Source organism: Peromyscus maniculatus, chromosome 17 (genome assembly GCF_049852395.1).
Source record: "Peromyscus maniculatus bairdii isolate BWxNUB_F1_BW_parent chromosome 17, HU_Pman_BW_mat_3.1, whole genome shotgun sequence".
Classification (NCBI taxonomy): Eukaryota; Metazoa; Chordata; class Mammalia; order Rodentia; family Cricetidae; genus Peromyscus; species Peromyscus maniculatus.
In genome coordinates, this window is record NC_134868.1 from 56,641,047 (window position 1) to 56,658,766 (window position 17,720).

Genomic DNA, 17,720 nt, shown 5'->3' on the forward strand with positions numbered 1-17,720 from the left:
GGCCGGGGTGGTACCAGTATCAAACTACTAATGATCAGCCTGACTCAGGCACCACCTGAACACAGGACGGGCTACTAAATCCCCCCCTCCTCCTCCCACAGCACCTCTCACTCACCATTCAGCACCACCATTTGGAAGGGAAGCATCTTCAACTGTCGTCCACCCTTGTGAAACCAGGAAGCCCAGCCTCTCAGGGCCAGAATGAGACAGCTCCACTTCTTTGTCATATTCCACGTGACAAAGGATGAGAGTCACCTTACACTTCCAGACCTCAGTTTTCCTACTGTCTTCCTGTAGAGCGGGATGACTTCTGCATTCTAGAAAGAGACCTTCGTCATGCTCCTCTGTGACGGAAGTCCAAAAACATTGTCGCCCTGGGTATTCTTGGAACTTTCTCAATTCCAGATATACTCACAAGCTCAGTGCCTGCTTGCTGTAGTGCCCTGAGTCCCCAGAGTGTGCCACAGCAGGGAGCAGAGCCAGATGCTCTGGGCTCTGAGGGGAGGCGGTACTAGGCTCTGCCTGATGCTAGAATGACTCTTCCCCTGGTGAGGGATCATTCCAGGCATTTGCTCCCTTGAATCCCACACTGAAGAGATGATAATGGGTCTGTTCAATTCTCTCCTAGGGTTCCAGCTGCTGGTTATAATGAATCTCAAGTTCGTATTTCTCCAGAGACCTCCTAAAGAAGTCACAAGAACCTTCTTCACATTCCATAATTAGCCTGGATCCTGGGTTAGGTGTTCTTCAGCTCTGTGATTCCCACCCCCTTGCCAAACCTGGATCTTGGGTTAGCTATCCTTCAGTTCTGATTACACACACACACACACACACACACACACACACACACACACTGTGGCCCTAGGCCAGGTCTCTGTCCAGGAGACCTTGCCATCCCTCCAAGTGGCCACAACCTACACACTAGGCTCTTTAAAAAATACTGCACACCATTTTCTGTTCATGGAAATGAGTATGACAGCCAGTCTACCTTTTTAGACCTCCTTTGAAAAATGGTGAATGATCACTGAATGAATGCACAGAAATAGGAGAATATTCCCACCAAGGGAAAAAGTGGGAAACCCAGAAACAGGGCCAATGAAGTACCAAGTCATACCTTCAACTGTTGACAATCTAGTTCAAAGTCTATCAAATCAGACACCCGGGGAAAGGCCAGCCAAGGGTGAGAATCAGCTGTGAACAAATGACAGTGTCCCAAAGGGGCAGCCCGGCCTGTTGCCACCACAGGACTTAGAGACAGAAACTGTGTGGAAGGAAGGAGGGGCCCAAAGGACCTCTGCAAATCATCACCGTCCTACTACTAGAGACACGCAAATGTGAATCAGCAGAATTTGTCATTTGCTCTAGTCAATTTTTAAAAATGTTTTAATTGAAATAGAATTATGTAGCTTTCCCCCTCCCTCCCTTCCCTCTACCTCTCCCAGCTACCCTCCAACCTCTCCTCTGCACCCCTTCACACTCTCAAGTCTACAGCCTCTTTTCCTTTGATTATTATTGCTACATATATATGCATGCGTGTGCATGTATAGAGATCACCTGCTGAGTCTGTTTTTTTGTGGTTTGTATGTAAACGCCTTCAGGGATGGCCACTCTGCATTGAACAATCAGTATCGGGGTTCATCCCTGGAAGAGGCTAATTCAGTACTTCTTTGTCTAGGGATGGGACCCATGAAAATGATCCCCTCTTATGTTAATATATCCACTTATATTGCCATTTTCCAGTCTTGTCTATGCAGTCATGACCAGGACAGACTGCTTCACTGTAGACTTCCTGGTATACTGGCTCTTACAATCTTTCTGCTCCTTTTCAGAGCTATAGATGCGGGAGTTGACATGCAGGTGTTATCTGTTGGAGCTGGGCTCTTCACAATCTTTTGATCTCTGTATTGTGTCCAAGTGTCCAATAGTGTGTGTGTGTGTGTGTGTGTGTGTGTGTGTGAGAGAGAGAGAGAGAGAGAGAGAGAGAGAGAGAGAGAGAGAGAGAGAGAGAGAGAGAGAATATGTTGGTCTCCATTGGCTGTGAAGAGAGGCTCTTTGATGGATGGGGAGTTGGTAGCTACACTCATCTGTGAGCATAAAATTAAGATGTAGAAGGTAGTAAGCAATTGTGCTGGTCTAGCAAAGTGGTGGGAATAGGTTCTCTTCTACGATTCGTGACCTCACCAGCCCCAGGAAGCTGGCTAGATTGTCAGTACCTTCCTGTCGAGTGGGCCTCAAGTCCAATTAGACAGTGATTGGTAACCACTGGCATGTGAGTACCACGTATACAGATGACCTTGCCATGCTGGTCATTGCCGTGGCTCACTGGCATTACAACTGGGTAGGACTACTTTAATTTCCTCCCTCACCTGACGGCTTGCATTGGGGGAGGGGGTTGGACTTCAGAGGAAAATACCAGGATGCAGGTGATAGGAAGCAGGAAACAGAAAAGCAGGGAGGGGATTCCAACTGAAGAGGAGGGAGGGAGTCAACACAGACAGGGAGGGCCAAGGGACAAATGACGCCAAGGTTGTTTGACAAAATCTTAAGAGATTGTGTTATTTTATATTTACCTAAAATAATTATACATCATTCATGTAAGTGTATGGGCATACATATATGTATACATACACCAAGGTGTGTGTGTGTGTGTGTGTGTGTGTGTGTGTGTGTGTGTGTGTGTGTGTGTGTGTGTGTATTAAAGGAAGTTAAACCACTTGGGTTGACAATGTTTCCTACAAGAACCAGGAAGAAGAAACCTCCTTTAATTGGTCAGGGTAGTTCAAGAAACTCCCAAAACAATACAAACTATCAGTGTAGCCCTTGGTTACCAATCAGAGGTAGAGGGTGGGCCCCAGTTGCTGAAAACACCACACACTTAGGACACAAGGATGATCTGAAAATTATACTAGGCAGCTTTCAACATGAGCTTACTTGGAATCTGATGGTTTTGAGAGACTGATGACCCCTGAATTCTCAGGTCCCTTTCTGTCAAGGCTGGAAGAAACAAACACATCTTCCAATAATGGTGCTCCTTTCTCTGTGGAGAACTGCGTATTCAGTCTTTCAGTAGATTGTACCCTTGAGTCATTTCCTATGAACTGAAAAGCATTAAGAGCCAATGACATGACTGTCCCTGGTCTCCTTGGAAACCAGTGGTTGTTACAACCTTTCCTCCCATTGTGAGCCCTTCAGGGCCTCTTTGGTACCTAGCAGGAGAGCACATGAAGAGCCACCACAAGGAGAAAGAAATATCACGTGTGGCAAGGAGTCACCCTAGTCTCGATATTTCTGCTGCTAACTTCAGGCTTCAATGGGATCTTATATTTTCAAGTTTTAAAACAGACTAATGTACAAATGAGATGCCACAGTGCATGATATTGGACCAGAGAAAACACCTCCTGATTTCTTCTAGGGAAAGAAGGGAAATGATGCACTGCTTTTCTGTTTCCTGCTTCCTATCACCTGCATCTTGGTATTTTCCTCTGAAGTCCAACCCCCTCCCCACTCCAAGACAGGCTGCAGGAGAACACACTTCACTACACAGTCTCACACCCAAATTCAGGGTTCGTGTCCAGGAAGAGAGGCTCAGTTCAGGCCCACAGACATGTTCGTGTAGACATGAACTACTTCTGGCCACTCTCCTGTAGCTTTTCAGTCCCTGGCATGATGCTCAAAACAACTTGGCCAATTCCCCTAGACAACAAATTCTAAGGAACCAAAATAAAGCCATGACCCGTTTTTTAACTCCAGCACATGGACCCTTCCTTTGTGGACAACTCCACTAACACACAGAAATTCACAGGGATGGTGAACACACGTAAGCGCAGAAGCCATTTCATCTGTGGAAACCATAAGTATATTCACCAGTGTGTGGACTCAACTATGTCCTCCAGGAAGCCCTGCATTGAATCCCTACCAGCCAAGTCACCATACTTGAGACATGGCCTTTAGAGAGATAATTAAGGTTAACTAGGGACATAAGGAAAAGAGCCACTAACCCAGCCACACCTTAATGTCAGACATCTAGTGCCCCAAGCCTACAAGAAACAAATATCTAACATCTAACAGGTAAAAAGAAAAATAAACAGATTTCCTTTACATGGCATTATGTTCTTAACAGGCCTGTCTGGTTCCATTGACTGGGTATTAAGAACAAAAAAAAAAAAATAGAATTGGGGCTATAACTCAGTCTCAAAGTGTTTGCCTAGAATGAATGATGCCCTGGGTTCAGCTCCCGGTACTACAAACAAACAAACAAACAAACAAAAAAAAAAAAAAAAAAGAACAAATAAAATGAAGAAAAAGTAATCTTTTTAATTTAAAGTAAAATTTTAATTTAAAAAAGATCAATTGTGCGGGGTGGTGGTGGCGCATGCCTTTAATCCCAGCACTCAGGAGGCAGAGGCAGGCAGATCTCTGTGAGTTCAAGGCCAGCATGGTCTACCAAGTGAGTTCCAGGAAAGGCACAAAGCTACACAAAGAACCCCTGTCTCGAAAAATAAAAATAAAAAAAAAAGATCAATTTTGTCCTCATTTTCTCTATTATTAATTTTTAATTAAATGTGCCCAAACTGATAGCCAAAGCCAAAAGTCATTTGCAAACAAACTTCTGTCCTTTGAACCAACAAAAGTCAGAGATACTTTAAAAAAAATAAGAACAGTATGCTTAATGTGATGATGGATGGGAACCAGCTGTCAAGAGCAGGTGGACTTCTGCATCACCTCACACCTCACACCTCACACCTCACACCTCACCCCCCACCCCCGCACCACCCCTGCGCTGGTGGCAAGGAGAAAGATGCTTTCCAGCAGCAGAGGGCGCCAACGGCACACTTGCCACTGCTGCAGACCTCAACTGTGCAGGACCCCTGTACAGCCCTCCCCAGAACCTCCCACAACAGCCCACAGTAAGAAGGCACCACCGCACAACGAAAATCCCCCCCTTTGCCCGCCTAGCCAGGATCACCACAAACAACTATGCAGCAACTTAAAAGGGGGCCGACGATTAACAATCGATAGCACGTTAAAAGCGAAAAAGGGCAAAATCAGTGTCAGCAAAAGGCAGCTTCACCCAAGTGCGGTTTAGGTACGAATGGCGCCTGTGTACGAACACAGCCGGGGACCCCTCTCCTGGATTTGCTCAGAGCCTCCCCAGGCACACTGTTGAACAGCAGATTACTTACTGATGAAGCTTCATCCCATCCCCTGGCAGCCACTACAGCACTCCAGTTCCACAAGTCTACAGGCCTGCTTCAGACAACTCACCATGTGGTCCTTTTCGTGGCTGCCACAGCCACGTGGTCATTTTCGTGGCTGTCTCTTTTTGCTTAGCACAATATCGCCTTCCATATGGCTTTGTCGTGAGCTTCCTTTTCTTCTTAAAACTGGTTTTGATTCTCAATGGCTAGACACACAGAGACTTCACATGTGACACTTGAGTTTTAGGTCCCAAAGCCACATACCAACAACATCATTCACAGCCAAGCCAGCTCACAAAGGCACACAGACACCATCTCTGTGTGATTAACTCATACTTCACTCCTACCAGAGACGAGTCACCAATGTCAACTGCAGAAAACAAGACAAGTGTACTGGCTAGTTTGATGTCAACTTGACACAAGCTGGAGTCATCAGAGAGGAGGGAACCTCAATTAAGAAAATGCCTCCATAAGATCAGGCTGTGCACAATCCTGTAGTGCATTTTCTTAATTAGTGATTAATGGGGAAGGACCAGCATATGACGGGTGGTGCCATCCCTGGGCTCGTGGTTCTGGGCAGGCCAAGTGAGCCAGGTGGTGGTGGTACACGCCTTTAATCCCAGATTGCAGGAGGCAGAGGCACGTGGATATATTTTGATGGTATATATTAAATATTGTACCTTTATATAATAATATGAATAGAAGTGTAACATACAATTGTAGACCACACAGACTATGTCTGTCAGCAATGTATCATATATGTGACATGGTCCCATGAGGTAGCAATGGGACTAGAACGGGAATGCATACATGAGAAAGAGAGAAGAGGGCAGCACATGAAAAGAAAAAGAAAAATCCCTAAGTGTAGCAGCGTTGTTACAGTTCTCAAAAAGTTCCTGGTAAATGAGAAACCCAAACCCAACCCTGAAAGATTTCAGGACAGAAAGAACACTTACTTCTGCTGCACTGTCTGCTGCCAACCAATCCATTCAGAAAAAAAAAAAAAAACGAAGCAAAGCAGGCATTGGTATATTTCTGGAAAGAACAGTTGGTCCATCTTCGAGAGGAACCTAAGCACGCCCCACAAGAACGACTCCCAACACATGGCTGTCAACAGGAGGCCAACATTTCATGTATGTCCTGTTGAAAACCTCCTCTGGGACAGGACATGGAGGTGGGAGCCAGAGACATAGGTAACCCTGACTTACGTAACCCAGACTTGTGGACGCATGTATGTCATAGTTATTAAGAAAAAGTTAGCTGGGCGGTGGTGACCCGTGCTTTTAATCCCAGCATTCAGGAGGCAGAGGCAGGTGGATCTCTGTGAGTTTGAGGACAGCCTGGTCTCCAAAGCAAGTTCCAGGAAAAGTGCAAAGCTACACAGAGAAACCCTGTCTAGAAAAACAAAAAAAAAAGAAAAAAAGAAAGAAAAAGTTAAAGAGATAAAAACAAAAATAATACAGAAAAAGAAAAAACATATAAAATAAGGAGATGAAGAAAAATATATTGTATAACTGTGAACAATGTGTTTATATTTAAGGCTGTTTTATCACAAATAACTTAAGACATTTACAATTACAGAAAGCTGAGGCTAATTTATTATTAAAGACAGAAGTAGTTTACGAATAGAATATAGCTATATGTCAAGTGCTTATAAACTCCACAATAACACAGTCTCATCTCACATCAGACCATCACTCATTCACCAAGAGCAACACATATCTACAAAGACAGGCACCCCAAGTTAACTCACCAAGAGCAACCTGCATTCTGCAAAGGTAAGAACCCCAAGAAGGTGTGCCATGTTTTCCTTCTATGCGGTGTTATCATTGCACGTGTGTGTGTGTGTGTGTGTGTGTGTGTGTGTGTGTGTGTGTGTGTGTGTTTAAGGTTTAGGTACAAATACCACTGTCTCTGAAGCTGCAGCCTTCAGAAGACTCACATGCTCTATGTGTCTGCAGCCAGGTGTACAGTGTCCTGTATATCCCAGTGTGTGTAACTCCAGGACCACACACATGAAATCTCAGAATGTATCCCCATGACTAAGAGATGAATGGTTATAATATGAACTTAAGAAGCTTATGCTGAGAACAGAAGACAGAAGGCCCGTATGCATACATGAGGATGTGTCAATTGTACTGACGAAGGGTTTACGTTCTTGAAGATAGGAGACCAGAGTCACTTGCTTTTGTCCCTGTCTACATTTTCTGTGTGTGACTCCTTCATAGACCCCTTAGAGAGGACTGAGTTTCCATCCACACGTGCACCATCACTGTAATAATATTCACACTGGACACTATCTGTGTTCAGACCACACTTGAACCCACAGGGTTTAAATGTGAACATGCTTGAGCAATGAAAATCTGTGCTGCCTCTCACACCAGAGAACATCTAATTTATGGTTCCTCTTTCAGAGAAAGGAAGGGAAAGAGACTGGCAACGCCCAGCTACATCACAAAGGCCAAAGGTGATTGCCTGCAGCCTCGTTATAAGCCTCTGGGAAACCTGCCATCGCATAGAACCTGCCAGCCAGTGGTAATCTTGCCCACTTTGCTCTATCACATGCCTCCTCCCCTTGGTCATAAGCAAATTCCAGGGACACACAAAGCATTTGTTCACTCTGGGTGCTTTGGAGATGTTTTGAACTTCAGAGTGGGGGGTGGAGGGAGCATGGCCAAATACAGAGAGCTTTGAAGTCAAACATGCCTGGACTTTAGTTTTCCATCTGTCATTTCCTGGCTTCATGGTCCAGGTTACCTTATGACCTCAACCTCACCAACCTCATACAAACCAAAACCAAAACTCTCTATCCCGTGGTCACCAGCAGCATCACCACTGTTCCCTATGCTCCTGCCACCAGGACCAGGACCACCAGGGCCAGTGCATTGAGAGGGCACCAGCACAGACCGGGACATGTGAATGAAGAGCTTGGTGGCCCTTTCACTGTGGTTTCCCTTTCTATAGTTTTGGTTTCCTGAATCAGAACATATTAAATGGAAATTGGCAGAAGTAACAGTTCTGAGCAGTGGGACAGAATCTCATGCTTACCTGCTCTGACCTGCCCAGAATACAACTCGCCACATGCCCCAAGTCACTGAACACCAGACTCTGATATCACACAGACTGCTACAGTCACCTCACATGGCCACGTGGTACCCTTACACTATGTCACAATACACAAGTAACAACTCATCTCCATCATGTTAACCCTGCAATCTCCCCATCACAGAAGGTGATGCGAAGGACAGAGGAGATATTTTGAGGAAGAGACCATCTCACACAACAGCATACTCTTCTATTTTATTAATTGTTGCTAATCACCTATGTATTGAGGATATTAACCTAGTTTATTAAACTACCACAAGCATCTATGTAAAAAAAAAAAACAGTACACATAGGTCCAGTACTACTTAGAGTTTCAAGCATATGCTGGGGTCTTAGAAGGAGTCGCCCACAGGTCTAGGGGTAGAGATAATTACAGAGCAAGAATCCTTTGAGATACACACTGGTTACTGTTGCTCATCTAAAGGTTCTGCATCTGGGGGGACAGGACAAGTCACACCTCTGTCCTGTTCCATGTTGTTGCCCTTTGCCATCAGAAGTTATTAAAACTGATGAAACACAAGACACGTTCACTTCAGATAAACTGCTTTTCCTGGTGATCAAGAAAGCCAAAGCTAAGGGACATCACACAAGTGCGTGAATCTCCTGTCGGGTTCGCCAGGCTCCAGTCTCTTTTGTGGTCCTCACAGTCTGGCAGGAAGGACAGGCATAGCCCTGAATGATGCAGTGGGAAAAGTATGCATGCACAGGAAGGCTAGAGGTCAACACTGAGTGTCTCTCATCTCTCTTCATCTTATCTTTGAGAAAGGGTCACAGTGAACCTGGAGCCCACTCATCAAGGTAGACCAGTTGGCCAGTGAGCTCCAGCTGATCTCTTGTGTCTGTACCATCCCAGATCCAGCACTGTGGATGTGTGAAGCTACATCCAGTTTTCTATGAGGGTGGCAGGTATCCGAACTCGAGTCCTCATGCCTACATGTCAAATACTTTACCAACCAAGCTATCTCCTCTTCTTCATTTTTTTTTTCATTATTAAAAATACTGGGGGAGTTCCTGAAGTGGGCTCTGCACAGCCAAAACTCAGAAACACTTTTAAAACCATGATGACACCAGCTGGGAGGCAAACGTGGATGGAGAAGTCTCACCAAGCCCTGCCCCTAGATAAAGAGCTTCTGAAATAGGGAGAATCAGTCTTCCCCAAGGAAAAGCACCCGAATAGGTCGCCCCACACCATTATAGAAGTCGATATGGCGATTCCTCAGTAGGCTGAAAGAAGAACTTCACTAGAAGCCAGCTCTACCACTCTTGGGTTCACACCCAAAGGACTCGAAGGCTGAGCACCACAGAGACACTTGCACGTCCACATCTACTACCACACTATTCACGGAAACTGGAAAACAGAACTGGGCTAGGTGTCTATCAACAGATGAATACATGATGGAAACGTGGTACCTGTGCACAGTGGTATTTTAAGAAAAACAAACTTATGACATTAGTATCTTGAGATCATTAAATAAGATAAACCAGACTCGGGGGAATGAAGAGCTCATTTTCTCTCATGTGTGGACCCTGGATTTTATTCTTCATGCATACATATGTGTGTACAAATGAGAAGGGAGACGGGGAAGTAGACAGAGACTAATGCAATATACACACATCAGAAAAGAACATAGGAAACTATTGGGAGAAAAGGCAGAATCAGTGGGTATTGGGGACAGGCATACTGAGAAGTGGTGTGGGACAAGGGGACCAATAAAAACAAAATATATGAAAAATGTCATAATAAAACCCACTACTTTGTATGCTACCAAAAAAAAAACAAACAAAAAATCTAAAGGGCAGAGGGAGAATAAGAAGACAATGAGGAAGAGAAGGAGAAAGAGGAGGAGGAAAAGGAGGGGAAAAAAAGGATGGAGGGAGGTGGGTGGGCAGACACTTGGGAAATTAGTGAGACATTTAGATTCTCTTACTAACAAATAACCAAAGAATCGCTGTCATGATTCAAAATCTAAAGTTTTTAACATGTGCGGTAAAGCATGCAAGTAATCCTAGCATTTAGGAAGTGGAGGCAGGAGATTAGGAGTTAGGGGCCAGCCTCAGCATCATGAGACTCTCAAACCAAATGGAAATACCAAGCGCGACTCTGTCACCTTAGTGTCCTCATCTTGACCTGTGATGATGTATAATCACAGCACCTACTTGTGAAGTTGCTTTATAAATAGGAATTTATAAATTCCCAAACAACAGGAATTTGCCATCCCTCCACTCCCAGTTTCTAGTAAACTCTATTATACTCTTTTTTGGAAAAAAAAATTATCTATTCTAGGTTCCTCTCAGAGCTGAAAACATTCAGTATTTGTCCTTTTGTGTCTGGCTTCCTACATTTGTATAATACCTTCCAGGTTTATCTATGCTACAACGTGTGCCAGAATGTCATCCTTTTTCTGGCTGAATAATATTCCTTGACACGCATTTACTCCATTATGCTTATGGCTTGAGGTTTCATCCCCTACTGGGCACCTGAGTTGATTCTATCTTTTGGATCTGGGACTAAAGCTGCTCTGAGCACTGGTGTTAAAAATATTGTTGCATCACTATTACCAATCCAGGGGCAACACTTCCCAATTCTCTGTCCCCTAGCCCAGACTTCTCCCTTCTGTTGTTTCAACAGCAGCTGGAGTGGGTGCAGAATGGCATCTGTGATGGTTTTGCTTTCATTCACCTGATGGTGCTGAGCCTGTGGCCATGAGCAAAGTGCTAGTTGGAAGAAATGTCTATTCATGTTCTTTGCTCATTTCAATTGGGTTATCTGCCCTTCTGTTATTGAGTTGTAGGGGTTATTGCTATATCCTTAACACTAAATCTTTATCATATGCAGTTCATAAATGTCTTCTCTCATGTGTTATACTGTCTTCTTAGTACCCTTTATTCTCAGGTGTTTCCCCTTTCTGAGTCATGATTTCATTCTTTGCAGCTGAATAAAATTCCATTGTGTGTATGCTCTACTTTCTTTATCCATTCATCTGTTGCTGGGCATCAAGGCTGGTTGCATATCTTGGTTGTTATGAATGGCACAGCCATAACCATGATATTCCAGAGTCTCTGTGGTGCGTTGGCTTGGAGTCTTTTGGGTACATACTCAGAAGTGATATAGTGGGTATATGATAGTAAGGATAAAAATATCCCATGTTTTATCTCATACATGAATCTAGATTTCAAGTTATGTATGTGTGTGTCTATAGGACATAAAAACAGAACAGAACCTTTATCAAAAATAAACCTTCTACTGTCATGGTGGCTATCTGTCAATACACACAGGCACTGGCCTCCTCCTCAGTGTTAGGAGTTTGCAGAAGCCAAATTAATCCCTTTACATGTGTAGGGTTTACCCAGAGCTGCCATCGGATCTTGGGCCCTTCTTCAGTCAGAAGGTTTTGATTCCTGATTTAATCTCCTTAATGACTACTAGGCTCTTCAGACTTAAAAACCCTTTTCACATTCAATCCTGATGTACCTCTAGGCATTTGTCTATCTCTTTTGGGTTTTCCCGTTTGGTGGTAGACCACTATTCATGGTATTCTCTTACAACCCTATTTGTTTCTACCACCAATAGATAATGCTGCCATATTATACTAAAGTGATTTAAATAAACTTCTTTTTTCCAAAGAGCAAAAAAAAAAAAAAAAAAAAAAAAAAAAAAAAAAAAAAACGCTTTGATTTGATTCATTGTTGTCTATCATTTTCTGCTTAGTTTTTTAAATTTATCATTATATTTTCTATTTATTTTGTGAATGCATGTAGGAGCGTGGGTTGGTGAGTGGTTACACGTGTGCCACAGCAGCATGCATGTGGAGATGAGAGGACAATCTTCAAAGTCCCTTCTCTCCTTCCACCCCTGGGAGTCATCAGGCTTGGGGACAAGCGCCTTTCCCCGCGGAGCCTACCCCAGCTCTGTGTCTTTACCTCTAATCTTACTTCCCTTCCCTCTTCTAACTTGGAGCTGAGCTTTCACAGCCTGTCCTAGTTCTGTAGTTTACTGACCTGAGATCTCCCTCATTTTAATACAAGCGTGTGCAGCTAGGTGTGTTCTTCCAGGGTGCCTGGTGCTGCATCCCTGCACCTTATTGTCTCCTCTGGGCACCTCATTTCCTCTGCAATTTCTGTTTTGATCCATTGGTTATTTACGAGTAGATTGTTGAGGCGGGAACAGAGATCAATGGTACAGCACTTGCCTAGCATGAGTAAAGGTCACAGTCTCTATCCCCAGCTCTACACACACACACACACACACTGATTCTTCAATTTCTCTATATTTGTGGTCATACCATTTTTCTCTTCTGTTACTGATTTCTATTTTCATTCCACTGTCCTCGGAAAGGATGCATCATATCCTTAGATAGGAAGAGCATTCTTCTTCAGCATCCTTCCTCCTGATGACTAGGAAACAGTTTAGATGGTAGAAGCCACTGCATCCTTCTTGGTCAATGAGATGGATGATCAAAGTTAAAGATAGGCTAGCAACAAGATGAAGTCCGACTCCCCAGGGGTGAGGAGTATCACATGGCCCTTTGGCCTAGCTTAGGTACTTGCTTATATTACAGAAACAATCTCTCCCTTAAGTCACTGTTATTTCTGGCTTTCTCTGGGGGATGCTGCATAGAATGCACTATATAAGGTATGCACTTACATACCTTAAAAACTGCTGTGTATTAATGTCATTTAAGTCAGTTAAGTCAAATGCCACATCCTTGGCAAGTACCTGTTTTGTTCCTAATATAACAAATGAACAGAAATTGCCTCTGCCAGCATGTGGCACCCACACTGCAGGAATCACTTAGTGGAGAAATTCTGTTGTAAAATTTTCCATTCACAGCATGACAGGCCTAAGGATGTTCTCAGCACACACAGACACAAAGGAAAACCAAAGCTTTCCTAAGCAGAGAATTAAAAGGCATGGCCTGGGCTGCCAGGGTGGCTCAGTGGGTAAAGACGCTTGCCACCAAGCCTAATGACCTGAGTTCCATTCCAGAGACCCACAGGATGGAAGGAGAGAACCAGCGCCCAGAGTTGTCCTCTGACCTCCACGCATGAATCGCGCTGTGGCATATGTGTGTACATAATATACACACACACGCAAATTAGTGCAAATTTAAAGCTTTTTAAGGAAAATGTATAGATTATCAAGCCACTGTAAACTCAGCATGAGTCTTTGGAAATTACACGGCTAATGTTACCATGTTTGCTGCGATGAGTTATATTTCAACTGCACTTGTGTATAAAACCCCGGGATGAAGGGCAGAAGGAAGCTGAGAAGGCCCCACTGGAATCCTGAAGTCAAGCGAGGTTTGGTCCCAACTCACCTGGGCCCCCTAACTCTCCAAGCTCCTGAGAGATGGTAAAGCTTTCTTAAAAACTTAATGCATTGCTGGCCAAGCTTTCCAACTAAGTCTGTGTGCCACTAATTACTGTCAGATTATACTAATGAGGGCCCAAGTTTAATTGAATCTATTCTGGTCACTGAAAAAAAAATTATCTCTAGTCTTTTACTTGGCTTTCAGCGGGATACGTATCTGGATTCCTGGGTAAATTCTGATAGGCTTTTTTTTTTTTTTTAATTCTCGTAACTAGTATTTAGGTGAGTGCTACCGTTCTGTGTCCAGGGTCTGCTTCCATCCATGGGGTCACACTGAAGTCCCATACAGAAGGCAGCGTGACACTTCCTCACTGCAACCCGGCCCTGTTGCCATGAGGTACTTACAGATAGGTGATGGGCACGTCACAGAACTGCCAAACTAACCCCCTAGCAATGTATGGGACCTCGCATCACTTCACACCATGTGAGCCATGTGAATCCTGGGTGACAAGGCCCACAGCAACAGCAGCACAAGGACTCCACAATCACAACCACTAGGCTCTGTGTCCAGAGACACACCAGGGGGTTTTAGAAGAAACTTCGAGCCCTTCTGCAAGGGCATGACAAAAGTCCATCATCGGCATGTATGCAAGCTTGGCCTCCTTCCTTCTCCCAGACATATAGGAAGTAAAAAATAATAATAATAATAACTAAGTAGAGGCCTTCAAAATATGGTGATGTACGGGATCCAGGAGATCTAAGGTGGATCTGGCCTGAAAATTACCCCCTGAGTACTAGCTTTCATGGTACCAGAAGGTTCCACGCAAGCTTCCAAGAGAGGGAAGCATCCACTAATCCTACGCAGCTATGGCACCTGTAACTGTGGCATTGACAAGCATGGCACTGTCACCCTAAGGGTGCAATTGTGGTATAAATGCCCTAGAGGTAACCAACAGTTCTCTAACTGGACTCTCTAACTCAACAGAGGGAAATCAGGCCTCGTCCTGGAACCCTAGCCAGCTACCTTGGACTAATGAGGCCATGGATTGTTGAGGAGACCCTACAGATGCTACTTTACTAATACAGCATGATTTCTAAGTACATCATAAAGATTTATCCTTATGCTTGCAGATAAGTGTAGTCCTCTCTCCTCTCATGATGGAAATTTCTCTATGCAACAGAGGCATCGACCATTACAGAAAACCACAACTGATTAAAATCCAGAGAACAACTGATTCTCATGTTCCAAAGATGGTGCCCAAGAGAGAGCAGAAAGATTGTAGGATTCAGAGAAACAGCTGTGAGATTGTGTCTCCCAGAAATAACAGGGAGTTACACTCATGAAGTCTCAACAATATGGCTGCCTAAACAAAACCTGAATGATGGCACCAATAGGTATTTAACATAAAAGAGAAAAATCCCATGGGGCCTTGACCCCAGACAAAGAAATACAGCAACTAAGAAACATCAAAAGCTGGAGAAACAGTCTTCCTCAGGGAAGAGCACTCCAACTGGTTATCCAACACCAAGTGGTCGGCTCTGAAATCATACACAAACAGGTAATTATATGTGGACTGAGAAGGCTGTGTTTGTTTATTTATGAATATATATATATATATATAATTTTGATATATATATCAAAAATTAAAGAAAAAGAGGCCATGAATTTGAGAGAGAACAGGTCAGGGGGTACGTGGGAGGATTTAGAGGGAGGAAAGGGAAGGGGGAAATGCTGTAATTATATTTTAACTTCAAAAAATTTCTAAATCAAAAAAGAAATTGGTGATGGAAGTAATTCCTCTAAATTGGAACAAAAATAAAAATGTTGCACCACATGTTCCTCCTCTTTATGAGGCAAGGAGCCTTAGCAACTGTGCAAGCTGAGCCCACACCCATGCCTGCTCTTTGTCAAAATGAACCAACATTGGTGGCAGCAACTCACACAGCAGGACACACCCTGGATTCTGCACTTGGGCAGAGAGTCACGCCTTCTGGAGGAAGAAATCGTGACTCAGCACCTCACCGACACATTTAAACCATAAAAACTAAAGCTGGTTATATACTAGGGACCCATGAGGCATAAACATGCCATGGGAACAAACCATGGCCCCCAAATGAGGTTCTCCAATTAAAATCCGGAAGTATAACCAGAGATGCAAAGCACCCGGGACTCCACGGACCCTGGGCCACCTCCAGATAGTGATACTGTGGCTTTTGTGTAATTCTAAACACTCTTAAAGTAAGAAAGTATCAGATGAGGCTTAAGCTGGAATTGGGACTTTCCATTTCATGGTCTCCCAGAATCCTTTGTGTTTCTAACTCAGCTGGCATGCACCAACTCCTGTGTCTTACGTGTATACCTGGCATTGTGATCCATAATCACTTCCCCTGTGAGAATCTGATGGACCTTGAATGGGGAAGCACGCCAAGCCCTCTGTACTTTTCTCAGCAAGATCCACATCCCTTTGCTCCATCTGTCCCTTGGCTCAAATAGCTCCTGCCATTCATCATGCATTTCTATAATTACAACTTATAACTCCATATCTCCTATTCTTACGGAATCCTTTCTACAAATTGGACTAGCTATGGTTTCTGGAAAAGGGAATTATATAATGAACAAATTGCATCACAGACAGACTTACACACCCTCCTCTCTGCATTCTCTCCCTTAATAGGTCTGCTCTTGTGAGAACGGGACCTCCAGGTGCCCACTGAGGCCCCCTAGGACTACAGCAGTCTCATCCCCTGTCTACACAGAGGATGAGCCATCCTGACACCGCGTCGCTAGGAAACAGCAGCGTTGCTCTTTGCTGCCAGACCAGTGACTCCTTTAAAATGAACTTTCTAAGCAGGATGCAGAGATAAAAGGTGGGGTCAGTCCAAACCTCCTGCAAACCCAACCACACCGCTGTCTCCCCCCAGTCCTGAGCATCACATCCCTTCTGAAGCACAGCAGCCTGCTTCCGTTTCCGGTGTCCTCAGTACTGTTTTCCCCAGTCTCAAAGCTCCCAGGCTCCTGAATGCCTCCCTCTCCAAACCATCGCCCTGTTTCTCCACTCCGCAAACATCACACTGCTAAGTCACTACCCTCGGAAGAGTTGTGGGTGACCTGGTGAAACCTGGCGAGTGAACTGCTCCCTAGTATAGTGTAATTACTGACATTTTAAATAAAACTATTGCTTTATTCACTTAATCTCTCCCCGTACTCTCTAAAGACACCTCCACTGACGGCCCCATCTTGGAACTGTTCCCGTGGTGAGATGATTCTGCCCTGCAAGCTGATGGAGAGCCCCCCAGGGAACATCAGAGCAGCTGCTATGAATGCAGGTCTTTGGTTAGAACTTTTACACTGTTGTCTTTCACTCTCCTTCGGCTTTTTTTTTTTTTTTTATGTGCACTGGTGTTTTGCCTGCATGTATGTCTGTGTGAGGGTGTCGGGTCCCCCGGAACTGGAGTCGCAGACAGTTGTGAACTGCCATGTGGGTGCTGGGAATTGATAGCCTGGGTCCCCTGAAAGAGCAGTCAAATTAAATCGATTTAAATACCTATGCCACAGGCTCAAGGTATTTTATGCAGATACTGAAAGAATAGTGAATAGACTGGACAAGAACATTCCAGAGATTAGCAGATGAACAGTAACAGCAATGGAAGACTGGGACTGTCCGATCACACCTGGGCTTCCTTCAACCAAGGGAGCACGCTCAAAAATGGCCTTCCTTATATGATCTCTGGAGAGAGAACCACTAAGTAAATGACCCATACAAGTTCTCAAACACATCACACACGTGCCCCACCCCACCCCAATGCCAGTCCTATCCTCTCTGTGGCCTGAGCCAAGCCACAGGCCACACATAGCTGGTGCATCTCAAAGCTGGTTTATAGGTCTCCTTCAATAAACTATCTCCCTTCCTTTAACTATCCATGCATCTCTGTGCAGTGCAATGTCCAGAAGCACAAGAACCTGGAAACTCCAGTAGGTACCTTCCAGATTAAAACACACACCTGTAAATGAACTCAATACTACATTAGTAACTTAAACACAGAATGGAAACATTATTACCCAACAGACAGAAAAGCACCTTTTCCCCCATGAATCCTTGGTGAAT

At 44.3% G+C, this 17,720-nt stretch overlaps 1 protein-coding gene across 5 annotated transcripts in view; it reads right to left on the bottom strand.

Annotated features, from left to right (window-relative positions):
• Dlgap2 (DLG associated protein 2) overlaps nucleotides 1-17,720 on the bottom strand; it is a 746,370-nt gene that overhangs the window by 697,065 nt on the left and 31,585 nt on the right. Inside the window, exons 1-2 of one of the 5 annotated variants that reach the window (XM_042262959.2) lie at nucleotides 5,266-5,432; nucleotides 2,932-3,098 (exon numbers count right to left, since the gene is read on the bottom strand). The exons of 2 other annotated variants lie outside the window; for them this stretch is intronic. The gene's annotated coding sequence lies outside the window, so the exon portion shown is untranslated. Of the gene's footprint in view, nucleotides 1-115; nucleotides 223-2,931; nucleotides 3,099-5,265; nucleotides 5,433-8,246; nucleotides 8,287-17,720 lie in introns of those variants that run through there. 2 more of the 5 variants (XM_076553680.1, XM_076553681.1) reach the window with 2 other exon arrangements.